At 37.7% G+C, this 19,919-nt stretch overlaps 1 long non-coding RNA gene across 1 annotated transcript in view; it reads right to left on the reverse strand.

The window, feature by feature from the left end:
• LOC132418325 (uncharacterized) overlaps positions 1 to 19,919 on the reverse strand; it is a 230,681-nt gene that overhangs the window by 71,882 nt on the left and 138,880 nt on the right. The window lies entirely within an intron of this gene.

Here is a 19,919-nt window from a genome sequence, read left to right on the forward strand (position 1 = left end):
AGTCAAAGATGGTAACAAGAGACAAAGAAGGTCATTATATAATGCCAAAGGGGTCAATTCATCAAGAAGAAAAAATAATTGTAAACATTTATGCACCCAACATAAGAGCATCTAAGTATAGAAAGCAGATATTAACAAGTTAGAAGGGAGTAATAGACAGCAATATAATAATAGCAGAGGACTTCAATTACCCCATTTTTAACAATGGATAGATCATCCAGACAGAAGATCAATAAGGAAACATTGGACCTAAACTACATCTTTGACAAGATGTACCTAACAGACATATACAAAGCATTCCATCCAACAGGAGCAGAATACACAGTCTTTTCAAATACACAAGGAACATTCTCCAGGATAAATCATATGTTAGGCCACAAAACAAGTCAGTAAATTTAAGAAGACTGAAATCTTATCAAGCATCTTTTCTGACCACAATGGTAAAAAATGAGAAATCAATAACAAGAAAAAAACTGGGAAATCCAAAAAGATGTGGAGATTAAACAACATGCTCCAGGATGGGTCAAAGAAGATATCAAAAGAAAAATCAAAAAAAATCTTGAGATAAATGGAAATGGACACACAATGTACCAAAACTTATGGGATGTAGCAAAAGAAGTTCTAAGAAAGAAGTTTATAGCAATAAATGCCTACCTTACGAGAAAAGAAAGATCTCAAGTAAACAACCTAAGTTTGTATCATAAGGAGCCAGAATAATAAGAACAAATTAAGCTCAAAGTTAGCAGAAGAAAGAAATAAAAAAAGATCAGAGTAGAATAAATGAGAGACTAAAAAGACAATATAGAAAAGATCAATGAAACTATTAGCTATTTTTTAAAAAAAATTTAAAAAATAGACAAACAGGTAGACTTACCAAGAAAAAAGAGAGGAATCAAATAAATAAAATTATAAATGAAAGAAAAGGCCTTGTAACTGACACCACACAAACACAACAGAGTACAAGAGACTACTGTGAAAAATTATGTGCCAACAAATTAGACAACCTAGAAAAAATGGATAAGTTCCTAGAAACACAACCTACCAAGACTGAAAGTTGAAGAAACAGGAAATCTGAATATAAGTGAGTCTACATCAAACTAAAAAATTTCTGCACAACAAAGAAAACCATCAATAAAATGAAAAACGACCCTAAGGAATGGGAAAAAAATATTTGTATACTACATACCCAATAAAGGGGTAATATCCAAGATATATGAGGAATTAATACAACTCAATAACAGCAGCAACAAAAAATAACCTGATTACAAAGTGGGCAAAAGACCCAACTAGACATTTTTTCCAAAGAAGACATACAAATAGCCAACATGTACATGGAAAGGTGCCCAGCATCACTAATCATCAGGGAAATACAAAGCAAAACCACAATGAGATATCACCTCACACTTGTTAGGATGTTCATTATCAAAAAGATGAGTTAACACATGCTGGCAAGGACGTGGAAAGAAGGGAACCCTAGTACTCTGTTGGTGAGAATGTAAACTTGCACAGCCACACCCACTATGGAAAACAATATGGATGTTCCTCAGTAAATTAAAACTAGAACTACATATGATCCAGGAATATATGATATATTGTGTGTTTTTAAACAAAGGAACCCACAGAAAATGCTATGTATTTTCTGCATTGCGTGTGTATCCACATTGGTCTATATTTTATTCCTTGAAGAAACCAATAACACTGCTTTTGTTATTCTTGTGGTTCTTACTTCCTGGAATAGTTTTACCCCACTCATTCATCCTTCAGTTCTTAACTCAAAACCCACCTCAATCAGAAGGGCTTCCCTGACAATATAAAATAAAGTAGGATCCTACTTTCTGTTATCATTCTCTAGTCTTTTCCTTGTTGGTCTTTATAGCACTCACATTTAGGATTTTAAATAATTTTGTTTTCTTTCTTTATGTGTTTTTCCTTGGTTAAAGGTAAGAGAAAGGCAGAATTGTACTCTTAATTGTAAACATCTAGTAATCCTGCACATAACTAAGCTTCAGAAGACAAGTTCCACATCTCTTTTCAGTCTTCCCCCTACAGGTTAGACAGCCTTTGATCATTTCTGATAAATAGTTCTACTCTGAATAGTCTTTATTTTTCATTATTCTTCTTAAACATTTTTACCCCCCCAAACTGAGTAGATTGCTAATTTCTGTTGAGCAGAGTGAAGTTAGTATCTCTCTCTTAGACAAAATACTCCTTTTTATGCAGCCTAAGATAGCATGTGTTCTTCGGAAAATGACATGAATTATACCATGACTCATACTGAGTTTACCATTGACATTAAAACCAGATGTCTTCTACAAGTGCTGCTACAAATGTATGCATCCCAACATGGATGTGCACACTGGGTTTTGATCCCAAGGTGTATATTTACGCTAATTTTTATTAAAATTCATTTTTATATATTTAGTCCACCATCTCAACCTTTCAATCTATTTTTGGATTCTGATTCACTCATCTAAACTACTTGTTATCCCTTACAGCTTTGTATTATCCATTAATTTTATAAACTAATACTCAACTGGTTTTTCTAAATCACTGATAATAATGATAATCAGGGCAGGGCTTGGGCTAGAGTCCAGTGATACATATTAGAAACCTCTGTCCAGTGGAACTACAATCCAATCAGTTATATTCAACCAGGGAGAAACTCAAGTCGTGCTTATATTTCTTCATGCTGTCTACAAAGATACAATGAGAAATCTTTTCCAAATGAGCTGCTGAGATTCAGATGTATTTTGCTTGCTGCATAAACCTCATCTAAAAGACTACTGAAGTAACTTATATTAATAATAAATAAAAATGATAATAATAAATAAAAATGATAATAACCGTTTACATTTATTGAGTACTTATTATATACTCCACAATATGCTAAGCATTTTATATACAACATTTCTTTTAATCCTCCCTAAAACATGAAAGATAAGAATCATTTTTACATTTTGAAGGTGGAAAACTGAGGCTCAGAGAAATTGTCAGAAGAAATTATAATTACTCTGAAATAACATCATTGTGAACTCAAGTTTTCATTGTTTGTAAGCTAAGAGTACACTTATACTCTTAAAGCAATAATATTTTGCCACGTAGCATATTCTCAAAATAATTTGAAAGTCAAAGTAATACTTCCTGAAACAAGTGTTACTCACATTTAAATATCAGATGACTAAAGGAGTAAGAGCATGAAACATATTGACAGTTGTAAAGGAGCTGCAGTGCTGCCTCATCCTGGAGGAAATTTCTTGACAATTGTGATAGCCCAGCTACCTCAGGAGTTCTAGTAAGAGCTCCACAGCCCATCCTAACGTAACGTTTATGATTCCATGATGCAGATGTTGTCCACACAGAAGACTTCAGTTCCAATCTTATCTCCTCCTGCTATGCATTGTCACCAGCTCAGACTTGTTTTAAAGAGCAGCCTCGCTCTCATCAGCTATCAGAGCTGAGAGCTCTACCCATGGTTTACTAGTCCATGCAAACCAGAGAAAAGAGACAAGTTCCAGTTGGAATGTGAGAGCCAAGTGGAACTAACAAGAATTGTACTTTAAGAGCATAAAAAATGTAGAAACACTGCTTTCCTAAAATCCTGTTTTATTAACCTTTATCAGCTGCTGAGAAACTGGGACATGATGGAATTTTTGAACTTTCCTGTCAGCAGCGAAAGGGTAATGCTTGTTATGATTGCTATTTGGCAAAAACCCAGCCTCTCATTCCAAAAGGTCTCAAATTAATTCCATTCACGACTGATTAGAGAGCACAAAGCCTACAGGGTTTTGTGGGGTTTTTTTTTGCTACTTCTGTGTCATACGTAGGTGAGAAATATTTGTTTCTCTTGATATAAAAGGATCTATGAATGTTGCTCAACAGCTAGAAAATTCTCGACTACCACTGAGTTAACGTAGAAAGTCATTCAGGGAGATCATTGAGAATGCATTAGAGTCTAAATGAAAATGATGGAATTTCACTTTTCCCCTGCTTTATTCATTGGAAAAGAAAAGAAGTTTCTCCTTATTAACACTTTTTGACATATCCCTACAGCGAGGTTGCTTATTTTTAATCCCGTCAATGAGAACCATTGTTTTCCCTCCAGTGATAACACACCCTAATGTGTGAAGGTGCAGACTAATGCGCCTGACTGTGGGTATGTCTGAAAGAAATATTTTTTAAAGGTCAAAGGCAAATTCCTATTTCAGTCTCTAAACCTTCCCAAGCAGCAGGCTTTAGCTGTTTTGCATCATAATGTGGCATCTAGAGCTGTAGGCTTCAGAATCAGTCTTCCCAGTTTGAATTCTGATTCCACCTATAGTTATTTATCCTCTCTCTGCTTCTATTCTCTCATTTTCAAAATGGAGATAATAATCATATAGTAGCTACCTTATTAGGCTGTTGTAGAATTAAATGCATTAATTTACATCAAGGGCTTAGAATACTGCCTAACACCTAGTAAGAGTGTTCGCTGTTACTGTCACTAAGGAGTTATCACAGAAATGACTGTTCTAGATCAAGGTTCTGACTTAGCTCTACCATCTGTAACTTACATGACTTGAACAAAACATCTGGCCTCACTTCACTGGGTCTCAAGTTCCCCATCTATAGCTTGGCTATAATAATGCATATTTCACAATGTTGTTTGATGACAACATGAAGTAATTCAGGCAAAGTACTTAGCATAGTATCTGGCAAGCCAAGGAAATCACTTACCATTAATATCATTGAGTGTGTGTGTAAGAATCATTTATATATTTTTCAATATGAATGAGAAAAAAATTGCATTTTAAGTAATTTTTAGTGTGCTTACTAGTCATTTGTATGCTTTTTTCCCCTGAATTACTTCTTTATAACCTTTGCCTGATCATGAGTTTGTTTTTGGTTTCATCCTGATTTGTAGAAATATATATATATATATATATTTACTGAATGTTTGTGTCCCCCAAAATTCACATGCTGTAGCCCTAACTCCAGTTGTGGCTGTATTTGGAGATAGGACCTTTCAGGAAATAATTAAATGTGGTCATAAGGGTTGGGCCATAATTCATTAGGATTAGTGTCCTTATCAGAGACACCAGAGAGCTCACACTCCCTCTGCTGTGTGAGGACACAATGAGGAGGCAGCCATCTGCAAGAAGTTAGGAAGAGAGCTCTCACCAGAAATCAAACATGTTGGCACCCTGATCTCAGATTTCCAGCCTCCAGAACTGTGAGAAAATAAATTCTGTTGTTTAAGCCACCCAGTTGGTGGTATTGTGTTATGGCAGCCCAAGCAGAGATGAATATATAGCTACATATATTCATATATTCTATCAAATAATATATATCATTAAATATTATTGAATTGAAAATCCCTTTTTACTAAATTTGTACTATATCTTTATTTATTAAAGTTTTTATGGTATTTTGTGATCTACAGGTGTGTGTGTCTGTGTGTGTGTCTATGTGTATGTGTGTTTAATGAAGAAAAACCTATCAGTTCTTTTCTTTATGACTCCTGAGATTTTTGTCATTCTTAGGAATGTCAAAAATTATAACTCTCATATCCTAGATCTTTTCCAGTACTTCACTGGTTTTTAATTTTCATGGTTTGAAATTTAATTCACCTGGAATGTATTATTTATATGTTGTAAGATTATTATCATATGTTTACCATCATATGGAAAACAAATTGTCCCAGAACACTTTACTTAACAGATCATTGTTTCACCACTGATTTGAAAATTCAACTTTCATATAAAATAAACATACCAAAGCCTTTATCTGAATTCTCAGATATATCAGATAGATCTATTTTCTCTGAGAGCAGATAATCTTTTACTACTGGAATTGGATACAAGATCCCATTCAAACTTCTCAGCCTAACCTAGTCTGATGTATTTATTATTTCAGAAGAACGTTATGTTTAGTCTATCAATTTTTCATTGGTTGTTTTAAAATATTCAGAGAATTTTAAAACTATTAAAGCTCATGGTCTAAATTAACATGTAAAAACTAGTTAAAATACTGCCTTCATCTATTTAGTCTACAGAAGGTAATTATAGTGCCTGCTAAATTTCCAGAAAGTATTATATAACCACCACCATAGTGTGATAATTAAGAGCATGGACTCTGGAACCATACTGCCTAGGTTCAAATTCCAGATCTGCTATTTGTTAGCTGTGGAACTACAGAAAAGTATTTAACTTCTTGGTAACTCAATTTCCCATCTATAAGATAGCGTTAATAAAATAACTTTGTCTCAAACTATTGTGTAGATTAAACAAACTGATATATGAAAATTCCTTAGAAAAAGCTGCTGGCACAGAGTAAGAGCAATGGTTAAGTGTTGGTCAGATAAAATAACTGCTTAGGATGGACATATATACACTACCAAATGTAAAATAGATAGCTAGTGGGAAGTAGCCGCATAGCACAGGGAGATCAGCTTGGTGCTTTGTGACCACCTAGAGGGGTGGGATAGGGAGGGTGGGAGGGAGGGAGACGCAAGAGGGAGGGGATATAGGTATATAGGTATATGTATAGCTGATTCACTTTGTTATAAAGCAGAAACTAATACACCATTGTAAAGCAATTATACTCCAGTAAAGATGTTAAAAAAAAAGAAAAGTGTGTTTGTTCAAAATAAATAAATAAATAACTTTCCTAACTGCTTAGGAAAGTTATTTCTCCTTCCTATGAAATGAAAAATGATCTATAAGGACACTTAGTATTGACTACAAGTTCCAGTTCTGTCAGTGATGGTATCTGGGGCATGAGGGGCACCCAAGTTAGGGAACTTTTGGTTAATTTCCCTGGGCCATATACAGCAAAGCGTTCTCTCAAATACTCTCTGGAAATTCGGAGCCTCAAATATGTTTGCCACCTTCCCCCAAGTCATCACATTTATTAACATCCTTATCTTATTTTTCTAGAAGCAGGGGCTTCTAGCAGATCTTTTCCCTTTGTGAAAGGATGTATTTCTGTGTGAGGTAGATCTAGGCCACCTTAGTCTGTCCTCTAATGTTCACCTCAGTAGCACTCTACCTGGTTGATAATATCTTTGAGGTCAACTTCCTGTAATGTTTTACTTTTTTTTTTACTTTAGGAGCATTGTATAATAAAAACACCATTAAAGATGCAAAACCAAAGTGAGCCATGAAGCACGACACGATGGGGCCTATCAGCATTCCTAAGTGTGTTCAAGGCAAAAGCATTTCAGAGAGAGGTAAACAACAGTCATTATAGCTATCTTTGTTGACCTCTGACCATATATGCCAGTCACTGTGTTTGATATACATTAATTCTCATAAAACTTCTGTCATGTTGACATTATTATCTCCCTTTTACAAATGAGGAAAGAGGTTCACATAAATTAAATGACTTTCTCAGGGCAACAGCTAGTAAGTTTCAGAGCTGGATTTGTATCCAAAATAAAGTGGGCTTTTTTTGGGTTTTTGACTCTATTTTCTTCTTAGTAATATTACATACATTTATTATTTATATGTATTAAAAAGGATAAAATAAGTTTGGACTCCTCTCTCACACAACATGAAGTTCTGCATGATCTAAAGATAAAAATGTTGAAGTAAAAAATATATATTTTTGAAAACTTATGTATAATCTAGGAGTCAAGAAAACTTTCTATGCAAGCTGGAAAACCTAGACACTCTGGAGAAAGGACTGACATATTTGAGTGCTTAAAACTTAAAATGTAATCATATGGCAAACGTAAAGGTAAATAAAACCAAAAGACAAATAATAGAGGAACATATATTTGTAATACACATGACAGATAAAGGGTTCAATATCCAACATATAAAAAATTTCCTACACATTAATAAGAAAAGACAAACACCCTAATTGAAAGTGGTTAAAAAGGGTAAAAAGGGCTGTTCCAGGAGGCAGAAAACCACCTTGCCAATAAACAAGTGAAATTACTCAACTTTACTAGCAATCAGGCATATTGAAATTAGAATAACAAGGAAATATCACTTTAAGACCATTAAACATGTTATCACACATTGCTGGAGTGTTGTGGAGGTTAATATGTCATCTCATACATTTGCTGAGGGAAATGTGCGGTATATTAAAGCCATTTGTAATTCCATCTGGCAACCTCTATTAAAATTAAGAATTTACATAAACTTTAACTTAGCAATTCAATTTCCGGAGCCTTCCATAGAAAACAAAAGCACGCGGCATGTGGGATCCTCCCGGACCAGGGCTCGAACCCATGTCCCGTGCATTAGCAGGCAGATTCTCAATGACTGTGCCACCAGGGAAGCCCCAGATTTCCTTATTTTTTACCTAATGTTCTTTTTCTGTCCCAGGATCCCAACCAAGATTCTACATTAAATTTAGTCATTCCATGTTATAACTTCTTAGGCTCCTCTTGGCTGTGACAGTATTTTAGACTTCTTGTTTTTGAAGACTGACAGTTTGGGGTTTTGTGTTTTGTTTTTTACATTAGATCTGCAGATGTTATTGCTCTTATAGGTAAAAGTTTTTATAAGTTTCTTCTTCCAGAGAACCTCAAATCAAGTCAGTACCATCAGTGTTATGGACTTCCCCATGGCAATGGTTGAACTAATCTCTTGGCTTTGTCACAGAGGTGACACAGATGTTTTTCTCTAGAAGTCTGAGGATCAGGATCATTTTTATTTATGACAGAGGCACAGGGGCAGCAGCAGAAGCATTTTGTAAGGTACTAGGGAGTCATTTACTCTTAGAAGTATGACTTCAGCATCCCACATAGTTAACTGCTCTTCCTCCACACGAGTGACCATCCAATGGACCTGTATATTGAACAGACTGTCAGTCTTTCTCCTGAGCTCTATATAGAAAGGGGGCCAACATGTGGTTGAGACACAACCAGTGTTCACAAGGTAAGAGTCATTTCTTTGAGGTTAGTGTCAGTCACACCTTATTTTGGAATTGAAACACGTGATTCAATCTGAGAATCACAAATAGGTCCAGGTTGAGACACATGATTCAGGACTGCTTTAAGGAAGGTCCCAATCCAATAATCCTTTCACTATATGCCAAGAGGCTAAACTGACTTATGTTGGTTAAAGCTTTAGCAGACACTCAGTAGGACTAACAAATGCAGCACGTAGCCCAAGTGCACGTTCACCAGCATACAGCAGAGCCAGTTAGAAAGCCAAAGCAAGAGAAGAAAGACCCCTAGTGGTAAGGGATAGCACCTTGATGTCCTGCTCCCAGGGGCAATTGTTGTAATCACACCACAGAGACAGGATGGATCCTTCAACCAAAATTCGGTTTGGATGTCAAGACTGATGACACATACACCTAGAGAGTATGAAAAAATTTATTACGTAAGGAGGCTTTCTGGGGAGAGCAGGGCAGGCTCTCGAGCAGGTTCAAGAATGGCTTAAGAGAGCAGAAGAAGGAGATTGGCTTGGCTTTTATGGTGGTAAGGGGATGAAGCTGGAGTGTTCCCACACATAGGTCAGGGCTTGCACAGTCTGAACTTCCTCCTGGCCCACAGAAGAGAGAGTACCTGAGCTTTCTTATCAGATATAGGTAACTAGGGGAAGAGGAAGTGGTAGGGCTCTTTTATAGAATAATGTTGTGTAAATGCAAGGTGTTTAGCACAGTTTAGAATTCTCATAACTATTATAACCACACTTATATTGTTTTCAGTTAAACTGCGTTTCACTAGATTACTATTTCCCAAATTATGGTCCTTTAAATATTATTTAAGGTGGCTTAGAATTATCTTGGTTCATCACAGAGAAACTGTATAGAAAGAGAAAAGACTGCTATCAAAAGGAGGTCTGACACACTGGTCACAAAAGAGCAGACTTAATTGTACTATCTGCTGAATTATGAGGGGTTTCTAACATTTTTCCCATCCTGGGTGATTACTGTAGCATCCAAAGACTGTAATAATAATTACAGAAACGAACATTTATTGACCACTAACTCTATTAGGAATTATGCTAAATATTCATATACACATTTAATCCTTGTCACAACCCTATTGAGATAAGTGGCAAAATAGCGGTTTCTGTCATTTATGCCAGGACATCTCCATTCCAATTGCAGAAGCAGAAAAGAGCATATAGGAGGGCACATGGAAATATTTATGGGCCAGGCTCAAAAGGGGTATGCATTACTCCTGCTCACATTTCATTGGGAAAAACTCACATAGCCACATCTAACTACAAGAGAAAATGAGAAATGTAATCTACCTAGTAGAAGAGGAGAACTTAAATATTGGAGATAGGCTAGCAATGTCTGTCTCCACCATCTTGTTCATCACTATCCCCAGTATTTACAGTAGAGCCTGGCATGTAGTAGGTGGCCATGAATATTTCTGTTGACTGAATGGGTTTGAACTTTTTTGGTCAGTTATGGGGATCAAAAATATATAGAACTTGGTTAAGCAATGGTTTCCTAGATATGACACAAAAAGCACAAGCAACAAAGAAAGAGTAAATTGGACTATATCAAAATTTTAAAATGTTTTCTTCTGCAAAATAATACCATGAAGAAAGCGAAAAGGCACATCAAAGAAATATACTTGCAAACCATATATTTAATAAAAGTGTAGTATCCAGAATACAGAAAGAACTCTTACAACTCAACAACAAAAATACAAACAACCCAACTGAAAATCAGGTAAAGGGCTTAAATAGACATTGTGCTAATGAAGATATACAAATAGCCAACAAACATACGAAAATATGCTCAATACCATTAGTCGTTAGGGAAATGCAAATCAAAACCATGATGAGATACCACTTCACACCCACTAGGAAGGCTATAACTTTTTTAAAAAGAAAATTACAAGTATTGACAAGGATGTAGAGAAATTGAAACACTCATACACTTCTGGTGGGAACATAAAACGGTATAGCCTCTGTGGAAAACATTTTGGCAGTTACTCAACAAGTTAAACATAGACTTGCCATATTACCCAGTAATTCTACTCCTAGGTATATAATGAAAAGAGTTGAAAAAGAGGGAACAAAAAAACAGGTGAATTGAGCAACACAAAAGCAAAGGGCAGATAATGTTTCAAGAAGTAAAAAATGGTCAACTTTATTAAATACCTTTTACAGGTAATATAGGGACAGACAAATGACTATTGAACTTGTTAGTATAGAGGTCATTGGTAAATTTGATAAAAAGGAAATTGAAAGAGTGGAAAATATTTTAATATAAACCTGGATGTGTATTAAGGAGAAAATGTGAGATCAGAAAGTGAGGGGAGGATAGACAATTTCTTTTGGGAGTTTTGGTGCTAAGGGGAGGAGAAATATGGGACTATAGCTGGAGGGGGATTTGGTATTAAGAGAGTGTATTTTTAAGAGGGTAGATTCTAGAACGCATCTAGCCAATATAAATGACTGAATGAAACTGATGATATAAAACACCAAAGGGATAATTGCAGAAGAAAAAATATTGAGAAAGCAAGAGGGGTGTTCAGAGCACTAGTAGATGGGATCCATAGCAAATGTGGAAATGTTGGCTTTACATGAGAACAAGTAATATTTATAGATTTTACAGTGGAGAAGGAAACGATTATGGTATGATTACAAATGCAGGTAAGATGGCAGATTTGGTGGGGAAGATATAAAAGAATTTTCTCTTGACTCTTCAGTTTTCTCAGTGAAGGATGAGATAAGGGCATAAAATAACAAGAGTGAGGGTAGGGTTTTGAGAAATTGAGGGGAAGATAAAGTATTGGATATTCATTTTGTATAATGGAAATGCATGTATAATATGGAAGGATTGATAATTTAAGATATGTGTTCAAGAATTTAAGGTGAGATCAATTAGCTTTGTCTTGTAAATTTCTACAGCAACATCCATCACTTGTATACAGGAACAAAGTAGGTAGATAGCTAAATTTAACAAGGGTTGTGGTTTTGCCAGGGAAGTACTAGGGTGGGAAAGTGAGTAGGGAGATGAAGGTTTATGAAAGTAAGTGATACTAATGATAAATTGGTAAGCAATGAGGAAATGCGAAAGGAGAAATGTGGATGATGCTGAAAAGTAGTAGAATTCACAGATTGGAGTTCAAAATTGAAGAATTTTTAGAGTTGGGTGTGTGTAGATATGTGTACCTGCATGTGAGAGAGGTATTTTGCTAGGAAGAATAATCAGTTGTAGCCCAAGAGATGTATGTTTTAAAATCAGGATTTCAGAGTTGCTGTAATTTTTGAGAATGTCAATGTCTAGTGCATGAGCATTAGAGTGAGTGGCTTAAGTATGATGGAAGAAAAATATGATTGGAATTGAGGGCATGAAAGATTTGCAAAGCCAAAAATGCTGGACGAATATCCACATAGATGACAGATGTTGAAGTTGCCAAGATGGTGGCAGTAATAAAAGTAGAGAAGAAGAAGACTTAGGAAAGTGTCTAATGAATGAAGGTGAAGAAATAAGATGGGGTAGCACATGATATTATCTAATAGCAAGAACTACAAATGAGCTCTGACTTTTGAAAGAGAAAGGAGCAGAAATGGTTTGAAAGTGACAATGAGTCGACTCCTTGGGGTATGTGAGGAAAACTAACGTAGCATTGCTCAAGAGGACTGCAGGGGAAGTGATTTCCTCAAGGCACAGCCATATTCCAGTTATAAAACAGAGATTAAGGGAACACTGAGAGAAGAACTTGAAGCTCCTGGGGAGTTTCTTAATGATAGACTATGAGTTACAGAGGGCAGGAAAGAAGGGCTCATGAAGTTGGGGAGAGAGTTGGGTCCAATTTTGTCAAGTGCAGAGCAATATGCGAATAAGGGTCTAGTTAATGATGGATAATCTGCAGGGTGGTGACTTAAGTAAAAGTGATAAGACAAGATGGGCCTTGTGACTGCATGGCAGATTGGGAGGCGAGTAAAGCCCTCCAGACCGGAGATTGCTTAATCTAGGCTGACCTAGAACTAAGAAGAATCCAGAAACACCCATTGAAACCTGTTTCCTCTAAATATCATGTATCCTGTATGATGATCCAGCATTTCAAAGATAGACTAGTAAGGACATCTAGGAGGGTAGATTTGAAAGGAAAGGAGTGTGTTTGCTCAAGAGTGTGAGTGTGTATGAAAAATATCAACAGCAAATTCTAATGTCAGAGGGTTGCTACTATAGGCTTATGGAGCCGTGCACTATTCTTGGCCAACCCAAGATGCCTGCACAGATGTGGCCCAGATGCAAGCACCGACACTTACTGGGCACCTGCAAAGCCAAAGCTGGGGAAGATGGAAGGCCAAGGGGAAGTGGTATTATCCCAATACAGGAATGTATTTACTTAGGCTTCCTAAATGGCAGGTGGACAAAAAATGGAAGAAAGGAAATTAAGCTTCTTTTTGCCTAACATCTCTCCTCAGGAAGAAGTACTTGGAGTTGTAGTTCCTACATAAATTCACCTGCTAAACCTCCAGGGAGCTCATCAGTGGGCAGATGTTCCCACCTAAGTATGGTTACCAGCAAACATTTAATCAAAATCATGGCTGCATCTGGCTCACATTAAAAGGGCTCTCTTTGTCATTGTCTTTTAAAAGAACAATTCCCCATGCTTATAAATCCAGACTCAGAACATCAATTCAACCTACCTCAGGAGCCTTATGGCTACACCTTCCTGCTGGGAATCAGCATGGTCCCCAGAGAATCAATCTGAGGAGTATTGCTGAAGTGTTTTCATTTTCAGTGATTATCCACTGGAATGTCTAACAGTGAAGAATAGACAGGGCAATACAATCCTAAGATTCAATTCCTTTCATCAAATACAAATAGTGTATATGAGCAGCAAGGCAAGAGGATGGAGAACTTTAACTGAAATTCCAATAGAGATCTAAGTGCAAATCCTGGAACCATCCCATGCTAGCACTGTGAGTTAGGATAGGTACTTAACCACTCTGAGCCTGTTTTCTGATCTCTAAAAAAAAATAGAAGGATAATATCTCATACAGCTGTTGCAAAGATCAACTCAAATAATTCCTGTAAAGAATATAGCACAACAACCTACAGAATGGGAGAAAATATTTGTAAATCATGTACCTGATAAGGGATTTTTGTTCAGAATATATAAAGAACTCTTACACGCCAGTGATAAGAAGGTAAATAACCCAACTTTTTAAATGGGCAGAAGACGTAAATAGACATTTCTCCAAGGAAGATATACAAATGGCCAGCAAGCACATTAGAGATGCTTGACATCATTACTCATCAGGAAAACACAAATCAAAACCACAGAAAGATACCATTTCATACCCATTCGGATGGCTAGAATCAAAAAGTCAGATAATCATAACTGTTGGTGGGGATTTAGAGAAATCAGAACCATCATACACTGTTAGTGAGAATGTAAAATGGTATAGCTGCTTTGGAAAAGTTTGGTAGTTTCTCAGAGAGTGAAACAGTGTTACTGTATGACCCAGCAATTCCACTTGTAGGTATATTCCCAAGATAAATGAAAATATATGTCCATACAAAAACTTGTACATAAATATTCATAGCAGCAATATTCATAATACCCAAAGATGGAAACAACCCAAATGCCCATCAACTCATGAATGGATAAACAAAATGTGGCAAATCCATACAACAGAATATTATTCAGACATCAAAAGGAATGAAGAACTAATATATGCTACAACAGGGCTGAATCTTAAAAACATTATGCTAAGTGAAAGAAGTCAGTCACAAAAGACCACATATTATGTGATTCTATTCATATGAAATGCTCAGAACAGGCAAATATATAGATACAAAATAGATCAATAATTGCTTAAGGCTGAGGCAGAAGTTGTTGGGAGCATAGGGGATTAATAGCTACAAGATATAAGGGTTTCTTTTTGAGGTGTTGAAAACGTTCTAAAATAGACTGTGGAGGGAGCTTCGAGACGTCGGAAGAGTAAGACGTGGAGATCACCTTCCTCCCCACAAATACATCAGAAATACATCTACAAGTGGAACAACTCCTACAGAACACCTACTGAACGCTGGCAGAAGACCTCAGACCTCCCAAAAGGCAAGAAAGTCCCCACGTACCTGGGTAGGGCAAAAGAAAAAAGAATAAATAGAGACAAAAGAATAGGAATGGGACCTGCACCACTGGGAGGGAGCCGTGAAGGAGGAAAGCTTTCCACACACTAGGAAGCTCCTTCGCGGGCGGAGACTGTGGGTGGCGGAGGGGGAAAGTTTCAGAGCCACGGAGGAGAGCGCAGCAACAGGGGTGCGGAGGGCAAGGCGGAGAGATTCCCGCACAGAGGATCAGGGCCGACCGGCACTCACCAGCCCGAGAGGCTTGTCTGCTCACCCGCCGGGGCGGGCGGGGCTGCGAGCTGAGGCTTGGGCTTCGGAGGTCAGAGCGCAGGGAGAGGACTGGGGTTGGCGGCGTGAACACAGCCTGAAGGGGTTAGTGCACCACGGATGGCCGGGAGGGAGTCCAGGGAAAAGTCTGGAGCTACTGAAGAGGCAAGAGACTTTTTCTTGCCTCTTTGTTTCCTGGTGCATGAGGAGAGGGGATTCAGAGCGCTGCTTAAAGGAGCTCCAGAGACGGGCGTGAGCCGCAGCGATCTGCGCAGACCCCAGAGACAAGCATGAGACGCTAAGGCTGCTGCTGCAGCCACCAACAAGCCTGTGTGCAAGCCCAGGTCACTCTCCACACCTCCCCTCTAGGGAACCTGTGCAGCCCACCACTGCCAGGGTCCCATGATCCAGGGACAGCCTCCCCGGGAGAACGCACGGCGCGCCTCAGGCTGGTGCAACGTCACGCCGGCCTCTGCCGGCGCAGGCCCACGCCGCACTCCGTGCCCCTCCCCCCCGGCCTGAGTGAGCCAGAGCCCCCGAATCAGCGGCTCCTTTAACTCCATCCTGTCTGAGCGAAGAACAGACGCCCTCAGGCGACCTACACGCAGAGGCGGGGCCAAATCCAAAGCTGAACCCCAGGAGCTGTGCGAACAAAGAAGAGAAAGGGAAATCTCTCCCAGCAGCCTCAGAAGCAGCGGATTAAAGCTCCACAATCAACTTGATGTACCCTGCATCGGTGGAATACCTGAAAAGACAACGAATCATCCCAAATTGAGGAGGTGGACTTTGGGAGCAACGATATATATATATATATTTTTTTTTTTTTCCCTTTTCCTCTTTTTGTGAGTGTGTATGTGTATGCTTCTGTGTGTGATTTTGTCTGCATAGCTTTGCTTTTACCATTTGTCCTAGGGTTCTGCCTGTTCTTTTTTTTTTTTTTTAGTATAGTTTTCAGTGCTTATCATTGGTGAATTTGTTTCTTTGTTTGGTTTTTCTCTTCTTTTTTTCTCTTCTTTTAAATTACTTAAAATTTTTTAAATATTTTTTGTTTTTTTAATAACTTTTAAAAATTTTATTTAATTTTATATTTTTCTTCCTTTCTTTCTTTCTTTTCTCCTTTTTATTCTGAGCCGTGTGCATGACAGTCTCTTGGTGCTCCTGCCAAGCATCAGGGCTGTTCCTCTGAGGTGGGAGAGGCAAGTTCAGGATATTGGTCCACCAGAGACCTCCCAGCTCCACGTAATATCAAATGGTGAAAATCTCCCAGAGATCTCCATCTCAACGCCGAGACCCAGCTCCACTCAACGACCAGCAAGCGACAGTGCTGGTTACCCTATGCCAAACAACTACCAACAAAGGAACACAACTCCACCCATTAGCAGGAGGCTGCCTAAAATCATAAAAAGTCACAGACACCCCAAATACACCACCAGACGTGGACCTGCCTACCAGAAAGAAAAGATCCAGCCTCATCGACCAGAACACAGGCACTAGTTCCCTCCACCAGGAAGCCTACACAACCCACTGAACCAGCCTTAGCCACTGGGGGCAGACACCAAAAACAACGGGAACTATGAACCTGCAGCCTGCAAAAAGGAGACCCCAAACACAGTAGGTTAAGCAAAATGAGAAGACAAAGAAACATACAGCAGATGAAGGAGCAAGGTAAAAACCCACCAGACCTAACAAATGAAGAGGAAATAGGCAGTCTCCCTGAAAAAGAATTCAGAATAATGATAGTAAAGATGATCCAAAATCTTGGAAAAAGAATTGAGAAAATACAAGAAAAGTTTAACAAGGACCTAGAAGAACTAAAGAGCAAACAAACAATCATGAACAATACAATAAATGAAATTAAACATTCTCTAGAAGGGACCAATAGCAGAATAACTGAGGCAGAAGAACGAATAAGTGACCTGGAAGATAAAATAGTGGAAATAACTACTGGAGAGCAGAATAAAGATAAAAGAATGAAAAGAACTGAGGACAGACTCAGAGACCTCTGGGACAATATTAAACGCACCAACATTCAAATTATAGGGGTCCCCAAAGAAAAAGAGAAAAAGAAAGGGACTGAGAAAATATTTGAAGAGATTATAGTTGAAAACTTCCCTAATATGGGAAAGGAAATAGTTAATCAAGACCAGGAAGCATAGAGAGTCCCATACAGGATAAATCCAAGGAGAAACATACCAAGACACATATTAGTCAAACTATCAAAAATTAAATACAAAGAAAAAATATTAAAAGCAGCAAGGGAAAAAACAACAAATAACATACAAGGGAATCCCCATAAGGTTAACAGCTCATCTTTGAGCAGAAACTCTGCAAACCAGAAGGGAGTGGCAGGACATATTTAAAGTGACGAAAGGGAAAAACCTACAACCAAGATTACTTTATTCAGCAAGGAACTTATTCAGATTTGACAGAGAAATTAAAACCTTTACAGACAAGCAAAAGCTAAGAGAATTCAGCACAACCAAACCAGCTTTACAGCAAATGCTAAAGGAACTGCTCTAGGCAGGAAACACAAGAGAAGGAAAAGACCTACAATAACAAATGCAAAACAATTAAGAAAATGGTAATAGGAGCATACATATCGATAATTACCTTAAATTTAAATGGATTAAATGCTCCCACCAAAAGACATAGATGGGCTGAATGGATACAAAAACAAGACCCGTATATATGCTGTCTACAAGAGACCCACTTCAGACCTAGAGACACATACAGACTGAAAGTGAGGGGATGTTAAAAGATATTCCATGCAAATGGAAATCAAAAGAAAGCTGGAGTAGCAATTCTCATATCAGACAAAATAGACTTTAAAATAAAGACTTACAAGAGACAAAGAAGGACACTACATAATGATCAAGGGATCGATCCAAGAAGAAGATATAACAATTGTAAATATTTATGCACCCAACACAGGAGCACCTCAATACATAAGACAAATACTAACAGCCATAAAAGGGGAAATCAACAGTAACACAATCATAGTAGGCGACTTTAACACCCCACTTTCACCAATGGACAGATCATCCAAAATGAAAAAAAAAATAAGGAAACACAAGCTTTAAATGATACATTAAACAAGATGGACTTAATTGATATTTATAGGACATTCCATCCAAAAAAATCCAGAGATAAACCCATGTACATATGGTCACCTTATCTTGATAAAGGAGGCTAGAGTATACAATGGAGAAAAGACAGCCTCTTCAATAAGTGGTGCTGGGAAAACTGGACAGCTACAGTAAAAGAATGAAATTAGAACACTCCCTAACACCATACACAAAAATAAACTCAAAATGGATTAAAGATCTTAATGTAAGGCCAGACACACTACAACTCTTAGAGGAAAACATAGGCAGAACACTCTATGACATAAATCACAGCAAGATCTTTTTTGACCCACCTCCTAGAGAAATGGAAATAAAAATAAACAAAAGGGACCTAATGAAACTTCAAAGCTTTTGCACAGCAAAGGAAACCATAAACAAGACCAAAAGACAACCCTCAGAATGGGAGAAAATATTTGCAAATGAAGCAACTGACAAAGGACTAATCTCCAAAATTTACAAGCAGCTCATGCAGCTCAATATCAAAAAAACAAACAACCCAGTCCAAAAATGGGCAGAAGACATAAATAGACATTTCTCCAAAGAAGACATACAGATTTCCAACAAACACATGAAAGAATGCTCAACATCATTAATCATTAGAGAAATGCAAATCAAAACTACAATGCGATATCATTTCACACCAGTCAGAATGGTCATCATCAAAAAATCTACAAACAATAAATGGACAACCTGGAAGAAATGGACAAGTTCTTAGAGAGGGTGTGGAGAAAAGGGAACCCTCATACACTGTTGGTGGGAATGTAAATTGATACAGCCACTAAGGAGAACAGTATGGAGGCTTCTTAAAAAACTAAAAATAGAACTACCATACGACCCAGCAATCCCACTACTGGGCATATATCCTGAGAAAAGCATAATTCAAAAGGAGTCATGTACCACAATGTTCACTGCAGCTCTATTTACAATAGCCAGGACTTGGAAGGAACCTAAGTGTCCATCGACAGATGATGGATAAAGAAGATGTGGCACATATATACAATGGAATATTACTCAGCCATAAAAAGAAATGAAATTGAGTTATTTGTAGTGAGGTGGATGGACCTAGAGTCTGTCATACAGAGTGAAGTAAGTCAGAAAGAGAAAAACAAATACTGTATGCTAACACATATATATGGTATCTTAAAAATAAAAATGGTCATGAGGAACCTAGGGGCAAGACGGGAATAAAGACGCAGACCTACTAGAGAATGGACTTGAGGACATGGGGAGGGGGAAGGGTAAGCTGGGACAAAGTGAGAGAGTGGCATGGACATATATATACTACTAAATGTAAAATAGATAGCTAGTGGGAAGCAGCCACATAGCACAGGGAGATCAGCTCGGTGCTTTGTGACCACCTAGAAGGGTGGGATAGGGAGGGTGGGAGGGAGGGAGACACAAGAGGAAAGAGAAATGGGGATATATGTATATGTATAACTGATTCACTTTGTTATAAAGCAGAAACTATCACACCATTGTAAAGCAATCATACTCCAATAAAAATGTTTAAAAAATACATGGAAAAAAATA

This window comes from Delphinus delphis, chromosome X (genome assembly GCF_949987515.2).
Source record: "Delphinus delphis chromosome X, mDelDel1.2, whole genome shotgun sequence".
Classification (NCBI taxonomy): Eukaryota; Metazoa; Chordata; class Mammalia; order Artiodactyla; family Delphinidae; genus Delphinus; species Delphinus delphis.